The sequence below is a fragment of the Rhynchophorus ferrugineus genome, unplaced genomic scaffold (assembly GCF_030347505.1).
Source record: "Rhynchophorus ferrugineus isolate W39M unplaced genomic scaffold, kcgeb_rfMv2 rfM3, whole genome shotgun sequence".
Classification (NCBI taxonomy): Eukaryota; Metazoa; Arthropoda; class Insecta; order Coleoptera; family Curculionidae; genus Rhynchophorus; species Rhynchophorus ferrugineus.
The window spans coordinates 5,881,096-5,893,785 of NW_027472582.1; the positions used below are offsets into that span (position 1 = coordinate 5,881,096).

General features: G+C 34.5%; 2 protein-coding genes across 2 annotated transcripts in view; one reads left to right on the plus strand and one right to left on the minus strand.

Annotated features, from left to right (window-relative positions):
• The window catches only part of LOC143193783 (solute carrier family 2, facilitated glucose transporter member 8), a 241,696-nt gene that overhangs the window by 40,748 nt on the left and 188,258 nt on the right, over window positions 1-12,690 (minus strand). The gene's annotated exons all lie outside the window — the stretch shown is intronic.
• Window positions 11,892-12,690, plus strand: part of LOC143193791 (band 7 protein AGAP004871) — a 30,346-nt gene continuing 29,547 nt past the window's right edge. The window contains exon 1 of the mRNA XM_076400179.1: window positions 11,892-12,024. The gene's annotated coding sequence lies outside the window, so the exon portion shown is untranslated. The remainder of the gene's footprint in view (window positions 12,025-12,690) is intronic.

Here is a 12,690-nt window from a genome sequence, read left to right on the forward strand (position 1 = left end):
TGGATGAGAAAATTCTGAAAAACTCAATAATTAATTCAAAACCCTTAAAATGTATTGTCTCCATATTAAAATAAATTAAACCTAACATATCTCCAAAGCAGACAAAACTTTTTTAGCAACCCAATACGCTTTCATAAAACACGAAAAGCAAATACACATATATCGCCATTTTTTTAAGCTGGACCACGTAACGTCGGATCTGACCTTTCTCATAGCACAATAATTTTCCTGTTGTGGACGTTATAGGCTTTCGCGTCCTGGAAATACCACCACTTACAGTACCGGCGACAAGAAACACCCTTTAAAAAAGTCCATCGACGTGCCCTTAAAAGTCGCCAGGATAATAAGTGACCGTCCTGGGAGACTCGTACGTTCGTTAAGGCCTGACGCCAGGCCGGCAGTGGCTTTAACATAACTTAGAGCTTGTTGCGTCGTCCAGGACGCTGTTGATTTTATGTCTGCCACTTCTCATTCCTGCTAACAAACTTCCGACAGATCTGGACATTTCGATGGTAACAATACATACTATAATTACACAACTCATTTATTTTGATGATACTTGTTTTTAATTAAGAGTTCTATTTGTACATCATCATCTAGTTGTCATTAAGAAAAATTTAATAAAACTTAACAGCAATATCAATATGTTTTCTCATGCTAAATCTGGCAACTTAAAAGGATATTCTCTAACTGAGACTTCGTACAGATACCCTTGAAAATCTTAAGTAATTAAGAAAAAGTGTTGGTGCACCCAAATGTACTCTCGAATGAGCTAAATCTGCAAAAGTAAAACGTGTACTTCTGAGACTAAAACATACTGTATAAAACAAACTTGTATATGTGCTGAGACTAAAACATATACTATCATTCGATCTGATTAGTCGGCTAACATATGCTTTAGGAAACCACTTGTTGAATTAATTTTCTACATGTCATGTACATAATAATTATTAGAAAAATAACAATACTTACTCGCTAGATACATTTTGAACCAATTTAAAACAACTGCTGTATGAAGCGATGCATTATCATTTCACTGTATTCTAATATCTTTCATTAATCGACTTCAAAAAAGGAGGAGGTTCTATGTTCAGCTGTATCTATTTTTTTAATGTATGTTCGCCGATTTCTCTGTCAATTATGGACCGATTTTCAAAATTCTTTTTTTATTCGAAAGAGTGCACTTCCATGGTGACCCCATTGGAACCAAGTTTGTATCTTATGGGAGGAAGAGGGGAAGTCAAGAGAAAACATCAAATTTCAAAGACACGTACATATATTTCATATATTTTTTAATCTAAAATAATCAGATATTTGTATATAATGTTATTGATGAATAGATGTGACGAAAAGTCGGAAGTAGTTAAGTTAACTTACGGAAGTACAACTGTTTCTATAGTGTAATGGTTAGACGTGAAGATCGCTGATCGGATTCCCAAAAGTTCCTTCACTGTTTCTTTATTCCTCATTCGGACTGTACTTTGACTTGGGCTTTTAACAAAAAAATTGAACCGACGTCGCAATGTTGAGCATAAACTATGGGTTTTAGTTCAGTTTGGCATTGACATACAACAAAATTCTATTCTAAAAATGTTATCTAATATATATAGTTTATTTTAACATTATAGTGCATCTAATGCATATATTATCGAAGGGCTTAAAACTACAATTAAGAATACAAATATAATAGTGTGTAGGTTATAGTTCTTTTATTATCTTTACATGATGTAGAGTTCTAAGCGCGTTTCCTTAAGTAGTGGTATCCCCTTGGTGGCCTAATCCACCAAATATATATATCAAAAAGAAATATATCAAAGCAATGAATTTTACTTTCATTAGAGAGCATATTTATCTTTTTACGTTTAGTTCTTGTTTCCTTCGATGGTGTGTTTACTTGTCAAGTCATCTTGATATTACTGTATTTTTTGTTTCTTCTGCTATACTACCTATATACACCGTTCTTAATAAAATTAATCACTGAATTCTGCCTAATGCATTTACCATATCAACAAAACAGTTAGTATTCATTTTCTCCTCATGTATTCTAAGCTAATGCTAATGTTTAATTTTGAACAATTATAATCATATCTATGCACAAAAATCTTTCACACACCACAATTTTTACATTTTTTATGTATATACCTGGTTGACTCAACTTGGTTGACAATGCTTCCTTCCACATATTCAAACAGTTCTTGATGAAATATCCTTCTCGACCAGCATGTCTATTATAATAATTCTTTGCTACCCAAGTTGATATGACTTGATTGGATTAAATATATATTGATAGATAGGATATTTCTCACATGAATAACTATATATCTGCAATTAATTATTATGATTAAGAAAACCGAAGCAAATGCTATTGTAACTTTTACCCTTTTCCACCTTTTTTTATTGTATTTACACTTTTTTTGTTACTCTCTTGCCGTATACTGAGTGCACTAATAATTTATAAGTCAAATAATTTATCTATCTTCATTTTATTGTACATCTTTAAAAATTAATTTATTTTTAAGGCAATATCTGAAAGTTCCATCAAACCTCTTCGGGGGTTACCTTGACACCATTTAAATCCTATGACCTGTAAGAGTGTATACAGGGATGTCTTATATCCCTCAAAAAGCTACATGTCCCTAACTCTTTTATGTATACCTTCCAGACTAACCATTTCTCAGACTTTTTTCAATACCAGACAGAATTCGCTTTAGAATCAAACAATATTTTCCTACTCATTTTATTCTAGTTAAAAAAAGACACAATATCGTCTGGTTAGTTCGAACACGTAAACCAATGAGCCTGTCAAAGTCGTCCGGTTGTCAGACTTATGCGAAATTCTTAAAAGCAATAGTGATAAGAGGTTATAACTTTTTAGATGTATCATAATGTTAAAATAAAGTATATTTGATAACATTTGTGACAATAGCATATGACAATAACAAACTGAACTAAAACTCAGAGTTGATGCGGCAACATTGCGACGTTTTGACGTCCCAAATTTAGACGATGTATGTACAAAATAACTTTAAATAGACTATATGACATGTATTTATTGTTTTATTGAACTGGCTATAGTTTAGATTGTTTTACTTGACACTGATCATTTATATATATATATATATATATATATATATATATATATATATATATATATATATAAACGTTATATCGTTTACCATTCCACTCGTTAATATTTTATAGCCTACAAGAGAATAAGAAAAAAAAAGAGGGAATCAAGTGTTGACTGGGGATCGCCACGTTTATTTATTGGCTAATAAAAGAGTACTATATAAATATAATTTACAGCCTTTAGGTTATTTTCGTTATTCTCGTGTTGTTTTATTAAAAAAATGTCTTCGCCAGCTTTCTAGCCGTTTGGTAGTTTTTATTTTAGGCTGTCGTTCATAAATTTTATCGGGAATTGTTATATACGTTCGAAAACAATTTCAGCTCCACTCCTCACTGATGTAAGTCGTTTATCTTATATATAAATGAAAGGTAGTTCACTTATTTAATCTGTAACTTTAATGTTTGGATTATTTACAATTAGATTTTGCATAATATGGTGAATGCGCAGTGATTTGTAGTGTATTATGATGAATTCATAATCTTTTATAAAAATGGTTTAGGTAATACAGAATTCCTTTGTCTATCCTCAACAAAAATTTACTGCTTACAATTAAACGTTCAGTTCATTGGAAAGCAAATTAAGAAGACATGATTTAGAATTAACAAATACAAATAATATATTTTTAAAAAATGAACCGACTTCATAAAATAAATAAGAAACTCACTAAAAATAAAAAAAATAATCAAACTTAGATTTTTAACACAAAAAATGTTTTAAAGGAAATATGTACATAATAATGGTTGAGTGAGTTCCTTATTTAATTTTTGAAGTCGGCTCTATTTTTTTAAATGTTTTATTTTACTCTTTTTTATTAGATATTTACTAAATAGATTACGCAGTTATTTTATGAAGTATTACAATGAATAGGTCAGGTATAGGTGCAGCCCGTATGAGGAAAAATAGGAATAAAGAAACAATGATTGAAAATAAGGAATGCCTCAGGCACCGGGGTCCCCTAGCTAGCCTAGATGATTTAATAAATGTTCTAACCAAACTAGAACAATGTGTGAGCTGGGCCACTACACCATAGAGACAGATTCCTACTATGTTTCTATTTCTTCTCACATGATATGGTTAGTGCTTAAAAATCAAACTATGGCTTTTGCACTGAACGACTTTAGCAATCAAACTCTTACAAAAACTCCTTCTCCATTATCTCGTTCATGTTCAAAGTAACTGTTTAGAGACGCAACCTATTCTATCTGGCTTCAGAATTTTCAGTCAGAGTAATAGTAAACGTTTGAAGAATGAAATCGCCGGAAAACAGCCGCATTTGCAGAAAGAGAAAGTGCTGCTTCACCAAGACAATGCACCGTGTCACAAATCAGTGAAAACGATGGCAAAATTTCGAATTGCGTCCTCATCAACAGTATTCTCCAGATCTGGCCGCCAGCGACTATTTCCTGTTCTCAGATTTCAAAAGAATGCTCGCTGGGAAGAAATGCTTGTCGAATGAAGAGGTGATCGCCGAAACTGAGGCCTACTTTGAAGCAAAGGACAAATCGTACTACAAAAATGGTATCGAAAAGTTGGAGGGTCGCTATAATCAATGTATCACCCTTGAAGGGAATTATGTTAAATAATAAAAAAAAAATTGCCAAAAAAATATGTTTTACTATGGTAAACTTTTCAATTGTCCTGTTATGTACAAGACTTCTTTGGATAGACCATATATATTAATGAACTGAATTGAAAGTTGTTTTGTAAGTTTTCAGAGTATCAGTTTGCATTAATAAACAGTACAAAAAAAATTCAACGCTAATTTGTTCGTATAGAATGTATGAAAATAGTCTTCCTTTATTTCTTTTCTGAAAATACAACCGTTTTATCAAGACAAATCTGTTATCTATATATTAATTACATGTTCATCTACGGTAGTAGCCAAATTGAATAAAGAACAAAGAATTCTTCCATGGAAAAAAGAATTAACCTATTTTGTTGAAAAGAAAGTATACTAATATGAGTTTTCTATATTACTCAAAATTAACCATGTTTATTATTCTTCCCATTAAACTGAACGATATTGGACTACTGAACCAGATTTAGAAAATGGTTGGAAGCTGAATATTGCTACAAATATCGACGTATTTATGTAGGAACTAGTTTTAGTAGCGATGAAAATCAAGGCAAAAAAACAGCATTTATTTTTAGACACAACACGAATATTAAATATTTTAAACATTGTACAAAAATGTGTAGTAAGAAATAACTGTGGCGTTTACACTTTTAGGTAACATTGTAGTGTGCAGACTTCGAGCGCCAGCGTCAGTTAGACGCACTACGTTTAGTATACGAGGGAAGTCATACAGGTTTATTAATATTTAATTATTACATTGTTAATAGACGTTTCCGTCTAACCCACAATTTGTCTTTATGATAACTTAAATCTAGGTATCTAACTAGGAGGACCCATCGGTCCTATCTCAGTCTCTGGTGAAAAAATGTTTATACATATCACTGCTGTATTTTTTATTATATGCACTTCATTACACAACACTACACAAGATCAGATGATTTGATTCTTTTGAGTGTGTGTCCTGTTCTGGTGGTACCCAAAAGCTGCAGTACTTAGTAATATTCTTATGAGAATGGAGTCTTTCCTCATGTCCCTTGCAATTTTCTAGATTTCTTGACTGACTGTGGGTATCTGAAGGTCTCGCTATAGGTAATCAGTCATATAGTATCTGGATGAGCCCACAATACCTCTCAAGACTTTGTTTTGAAAAAATTGTATTTAATTTATGTTACTCTTTGCAACTCCATATGTCTATATAGGTTTCAGTATTTGCTTACATAATAGCAATTTATTATGTACTGATAATTGTGATTTTCTTCCAATAAGCCAATACATTTTCCAATTTCAGTTCTTTTCTTTTCTTCTTTATATGTCCCAGCGAAGTTTTGCATCAAGATTCATACCGAGATATTTAGCGTTGTTGCTATATAGAATGATAGAATTATGTGAACTGCACATGTACAGATTTACTTTCATTAATTCTTATTTTCCAAGCTTGTGTCCAGTTATGTATATTGTCACTTGACTGTTGTAATTTTCGCGAGGCTTCTTCACTATTGTCTTCGACAGCTATAATCACATTATCATCAGCAAATGTAGCCATTGTAATATTCTCCTTTCGTAATATATCACAAGTGTAAAGTAGATAAAGCATTGCAAGATAAACAATTTATTAAGATAATAATGTCTCTTTCATAATAAATTAAAGAGAATAATTTAAAAATAATAAAAATGTTATGTTACAGACATTTCTTTTGACAATATTTGCAATATATGATCACAAATATATATATAATATACTTAATATTAATGAAAGCGATATACGTCTATATATTAAAAAATATTAAATTAACGAAAAAATATTCATTATTTAAACAGTTTATTAAATAAAATATTGACTTTTTAAAACTTGGATCTGCCGGCTTGGTGGTGCAGTGGTAAAGGGACGGTCCTCCTACAGTTGCGATAGCCGCGGGTTGGAATCCTGCTGGGGCAAGGTCGTAAATTTATATTTGTAATTGTTTAATATTTGTGAATGTTCTAGGCAAGAGTGTAAGTATTTAGAAATCAAACTGAACGGTTTTTGCACTGAATGACTTTTGTACGTAAACACTTACTAAAAACTCCTCAAAACCCCTGAAGGGTACAGCGGTCCGGTCCCTGCTTTCATCATCAGCTTTATCAAATAACTTCAAAGTATACAATTAGTTGTCTGTACGTAACCATTGAGGATTTGTGTCTTCCATCACATCATCTTAGCAATAACATTTTACACAAATATCTGATCATTTTAGATAAAAATTATGTGAATACATAGTACGTGCCTTTGAAATTTGAGGTTTTCCCTCGATATCTCCGGATTCCACCATCAGACCCTGACTTGGTTCCAATGGAACCATCTTGGAAGTTCACTCTTTCAAATAAAAGAAGAATTTTGAAAATCGGTCCACAATTGACGAAGAAATTGGTGGGCCTCCTCCAGTCAGAATAAATTCCTTCGTCTAATATACCTGAATTACAGCTAACTCTATTAATTTTTCTTAGAAAATGACTATTCAGGTCAAAACAAAACGATGAGAACTAATTCCTAGTCGCCATATATTCGAATTCTATCGTGTAATAAAATCAAATAGTTTCTGAAAAGCCGCAACGTAAACTCTCCCGTCTTCCATCCGCGGTCCGTGCGTTTCAACGGAGGAACGTGTGAAATTCCCACGTAAATGTTTAAGCGATCGTCGCTTTTTTTCCTTAAGGAAAACCCTATCCGAACGCGCTCTCCCGTAAACAGTTTGGAAATTTTTAATTTACGACCGAAACAAACGCCGGTCCAAAGCTAACAAGATCTAAAATTAAGTTTGCAACAACAGGTAAACCTTATGAGAGCAGCCGTCAAATGTGCGTTTCCATTGTTTGTTTTCGTTAAGTCAACGAGTAGGCCGTGCCAGATTCCGAATTAAGGTAACGGCGTGTTTGTTCCCCGGTTTTTTTTTGTACGTTAATCGATGATTCGGATTACTGAGGTATCAAAACACCCAAATTCTCTTGTTGATTCATTTTTTAATACGTGCGGTATATAGCTTTTGAAATGTGAAAGTGTTTAAAACAGAAAATCTATTAATTTCAAAATATTATTTTACTTTAAGGAAAGAAAACATGACTGGTTGAACCAAACAACTAAGGGTTTTTATCTATTACAAAACCGACCAAATCCATCCTATAAATTGCAGAGCATCACTCTTAAATGGCCGACCATAGAAATGTACGTAGTTTCTGTCCAATCTGTCGGTTTTTTCTTGTACGTTAATCGATGATTCGGATTACTGGGGTATCAAAACACCCAAATTCTCTTGTTGATTCATTTTTTAATACGTGCGGTATATAGCTTTTGAAATGTGAAAGTGTTTAAAACAGAAAATCTATTAATTTCAAAATATTATTTTACTTTAAGGAAAGAAAACATGACTGGTTGAACCAAACAACTAAGGGTTTTTATCTATTACAAAACGGACCAGATCCATCTTACAAATTGCAGAGCATCACTCTTAAATGGCCGACCATAGAAATGTACGTAGTTTCTGTCCAATCTGTCGGTTTTTTCTTGTACGTTAATCGATGATTCGGATTACTGGGGTATCAAAACACCCAAATTCTCTTGTTGATTCATTTTTTAATATGTGCGGTATATAGCTTTTGAAATGTGAAAGTGTTTAAAACACAAAATCTATTAATTTCAAAATATTATTTTACTTTAAGGAAAGAAAACATGACTGGTTGAACCAAACAACTAAGGGTTTTTATCTATTACAAAACGGACCAGATCCATCTTACAAATTGCAGAGCATCACTCTTAAATGACCGACCATAAAAATGTACGTAGTTTCAGTCCAATCTGTCGGTTTTTTTTGTACGTTAATCGATGATTCGGATTACTGGGGTATCAAAACACCCAAATTCTCTTGTTGATTCATTTTTTAATACGTGCGGTATATAGCTTTTGAAATGTGAAAGTGTTTAAGACACAAAATCTATTAATTTCAAAATATTACTTTACTTTAAAGAAAGAAAACATGACTGGTTGAACCAAACAACTAAGGGTTTTTATCTATTACAAAACCGACCAAATCCATCTTACAAATTACAGAACATCACTCTTAAATGACCGACCATAGAAATGTACTTAGTTTCTGTCTTATCTGGACAGCTTGTGGTTCTAGTTAAATTATTTTTGAGTATCGTCTTTGTCCTCTAGCTTGCCTTTGATGATCTTCTAAATAGCACTGTTTGTACCCAAATTTCCATAGTTTCCCTGTATGGAATAGTTTGCATAGCTTTGCTGATTCCAAATTCTAATAGTCTACTTATGAGAAACTAAACTACAATCCGCCTTTGGTGAACATATATCTTGAACTACCAGCTTCTGTGCAAATCTTCCAATAGACCATGTCATTTCACAGAAACTTTAGTCCGCTATTGGTAGCCTTACATCCTGAATTGGGTTGATTATACCAGGTATCCACGTACTGTTTTTAGTTTATGACTATTGGTCTTTGGCCACCTTCAAACTACATTTTCTGATCTTGTACCTTCAGTAGCGATACTTGTGCCTGAACTCCACTTAACTATTTCTTGGTGAATTATTTGAGTAACAGTGGATATATAACAGATCAATTGAAAAGTCCCCGGCCTACCATAGTAAAACACATTTTTTGGTAAAATTACTTTTTTTTATTCAACCTAATTCCCTTCAAGGGTTAGGGATACACCGATTATAGCGACCCGCCAACTTTTAGATACCATTTTCGCAGTACAATTTGCCCTTTGCTTCAAAATAGGCCTCAGTTTCGGTGATTACCTCTTCATTCGACGAAAATTTCTTCCCAACGAGCATTCATTTGAGATCTGAGAACAGGAAATAGTCACCGGGGACCAGATCTGAAGTATACGGTGGAAGAGAAAGCAATTCGAAGCCCAATTCATGTATTCTTGCCATCGTTTTCACTGACTTGTGACAGCAGCACTTTCTTTTTCTTCAAATACGGCCGTTTTTCGGCGATTTCGTCCTTAAAACGGTCCAATAACGCTATGTAATAGTCGCTGTTGGTGGTCCTTCCTTTTTTAAGATAGTTAATGAAAATTATTCCATCCGTATCCCAAAATACAGACGCCATAACCTTGCCAGCGGACTGTTGCGTTTTTCCACGCTTTGAGAAAACACATACGTGTACAGCTCATTCGAATGACTGTCGATTGGACTTCGGAGTGAAATGATGGAACCATGTTTCATCAATTTCATCGTTGTCACATATCGATGCAAAAACTCGGGTTTATTATGCTTGATCATCTTCAAACACTGCTTCGAATTATCAACTCGTCGTTGTTTTTAGTCACAAGAGTGCTCGCGCGGCCTTCACATTTCGCAGAGATTTCTCATACCCAAATATTCATGAATGATATGATGTACATGTTCAGTTAATATCTTTGCCTCTTTTGGGTGTCCACTGCGTTCACCGTCGTATCTTGGTGTTCATTTCACCACGTCTAAACTTAGCATATCAAGCCTTGATGGTTGATTTTCCTGGAGCAGTGTCCGGAAACTCGAAATCAAACCAAGTTTTTGCTTCAACTGTATTTTTCCCTTCAACAAGCAATATTTTATCAACACATGAAATTTCTTTTTATCCATTTTTCACAATAACAAAAGTTGCTTCACTCAAAATGTTATAATTCACAAACTAATAATCCAACAGCTGTCACGTTTATGCACCCATCTTTTGAGGGTTAGGGCTATATACAAACATATAAATTTAATTGTCGTAGCGCCATCTATGTGTCAGGCCGGGGACTCTTTAATTGACCTGTTAGTCTATCCAAAATTATTTTGTACATACGTCATCTAAATTTATGACGTATAACCAAGCACGCAGAAATGACATCATCAACAAACTGAAACAAACCATAGAAACAGTCAATCGCGTCATAGAGATGATATAATCAAATGCTTTTGTAGAGCAATACAGACGAACCAATCAAAAAAGTGGTCTCAATACCTGCAAAACATTTGGGCAACACAACCGAGGGTTTCGCCTATTTAAGTTAAACCTCTACATAATACCCTATGGTATAGCTTTGAAGCAATATGTCAGTATATTCGTCTGGTCGGTCGATCGGAATGTGTGGCTGCCGATGCGATTGTTTGTTCAAACACTAACGACTATTTTTGTGGAAGGAATTCGCAAGGGAACTGAAGACACTGGTTGAATAAAAACTTGTTTAGTGCGATATTAAGTGACACATGTGGTCGACGGGAAAATGACAGGATATTAGGTTAAGGTAAAAGAAGTACGGTAGCGCTGGGGAAGTGGTACGTTTACAAAGGGGTACAGAAAAGAAAAGACAGCGAGACGTCTTCGTGGTGGTCTCTTATAACCGGGAACCGCATGGTACCCCAGCACACCACCAGCGTTGCCAACCTTTGAACTTGCTGTAGGTGAATGCGTGGTGGCCTAAAGGTTCGTAGCGGTCGCTACAGTATTGTAGGAATGTTCGTCGGGTCGGTCAGTCGGTCGAAATGTGTGGCTGCCGCTGCGATCATTTGTCAGAACACTCACTACTATTTTTGGAAGGAATTTGCATGAGAACTGAGAAACACTGGTTTAATTATCACTTGTTTATTTCGATATTGAGTGATACATGTGGTCGACGGGAGAATTGACAGGATATTAGGTTAGGTTACAAGGGGGTAGAGAAAAGAAAAGAGAGCGAGACGTCGTCGTGATGGCCTTTTATAGCCTGGAACTGCATGGTACCAATCCACCGGCGTTGCCAACCTTTGTACTTGTTGATGAAAACGTGGTGGCCTAAAGGGTCGTGGCGATCGCCACAGTATACTCAAACCTAGCGAAATCTATTAGAAAAGCCGGTAACGACTTTCCGGTACACCGGCTAACTCACTATCTTCTTTAAGTTTTCAGTTCATATTTAAATCCGGAATACATTACGCAAAAAAAAATCTCGAAAACGAGAAGAAAAACAAACTCGCTCGGGTCAGATTGTTTTTTCGGGCTAAATGGACTCGGTTATTGTGTGGCCGTCGTGTCGCCCGTCACTCATTCCCCGACAACCTCATCCGGATAATTGACACGGTTCGTTTGGAGACGCGGCGGTAAAAATGCCCGTCCGTTAATCTTCCCATTAACGTGCCAAATCAAAGATTTTTAAATTTAGACGCGACCATTCTAAATCTTTCGTCGGATCGTTGCGTTCGTTCGGTTCGCGTCCGTCGTAAACGAAAACTCTGCCCCGTTCTATTATCGCCGGTCCTCGTCAATTTCGCCCATAAATCGAAGTTTACGATGAATAACACCTGGACCTAGATCGGGTGAGTAATCTGATGTTAATTGCTGGCGAGAGACTAACGGTTCGTGACTGATGACGTGAGGAATATAACGAGCTCATATCGGAGCACATCCATGGCACCATTAGTGTCTTTTTATGTTTACAGTCCTCTAAACACACATAGTAGTCATAGTAATTACAAGCCAAGTCCAAGTGCTATTATTCAGCCATTTCTACATGTTTGAAAATAATGAAACAAAAACGTTATAAACAATAACATATTTTAATATTATAGTACATGTAATGCATATATTATCGAAGGATGTAAACTACAGTTAATTAAACAGCCACAATAGTTTGTAGGTTAGAGTTATTTTATTATATTTACATTGAACAGCTTAATCCACATATAGTCAATTCCAAATAGCAGTGATACGAGTGTCAATATATGTCAATCTAAAGTTGTAAATTCGTTTTAGTCAGACAATATTATCCTTGTCATTTTATTCTATTTAAAAAGAGATAGAATGCTGTTAGGAAAGTTCGAACATGTACCGGAATAAGCCTGCAAAGGTATTGCGTTTGCCAAACTTCTGAAAATTCTTCAAAATATTATAATTACGGGTTATAAACCGGTAAAACTTGTTTTAACGCTTTGTTTTAATTAGCTTGAAATTTTTTCTACGCCGCGGTTTTTACTGAAAATATT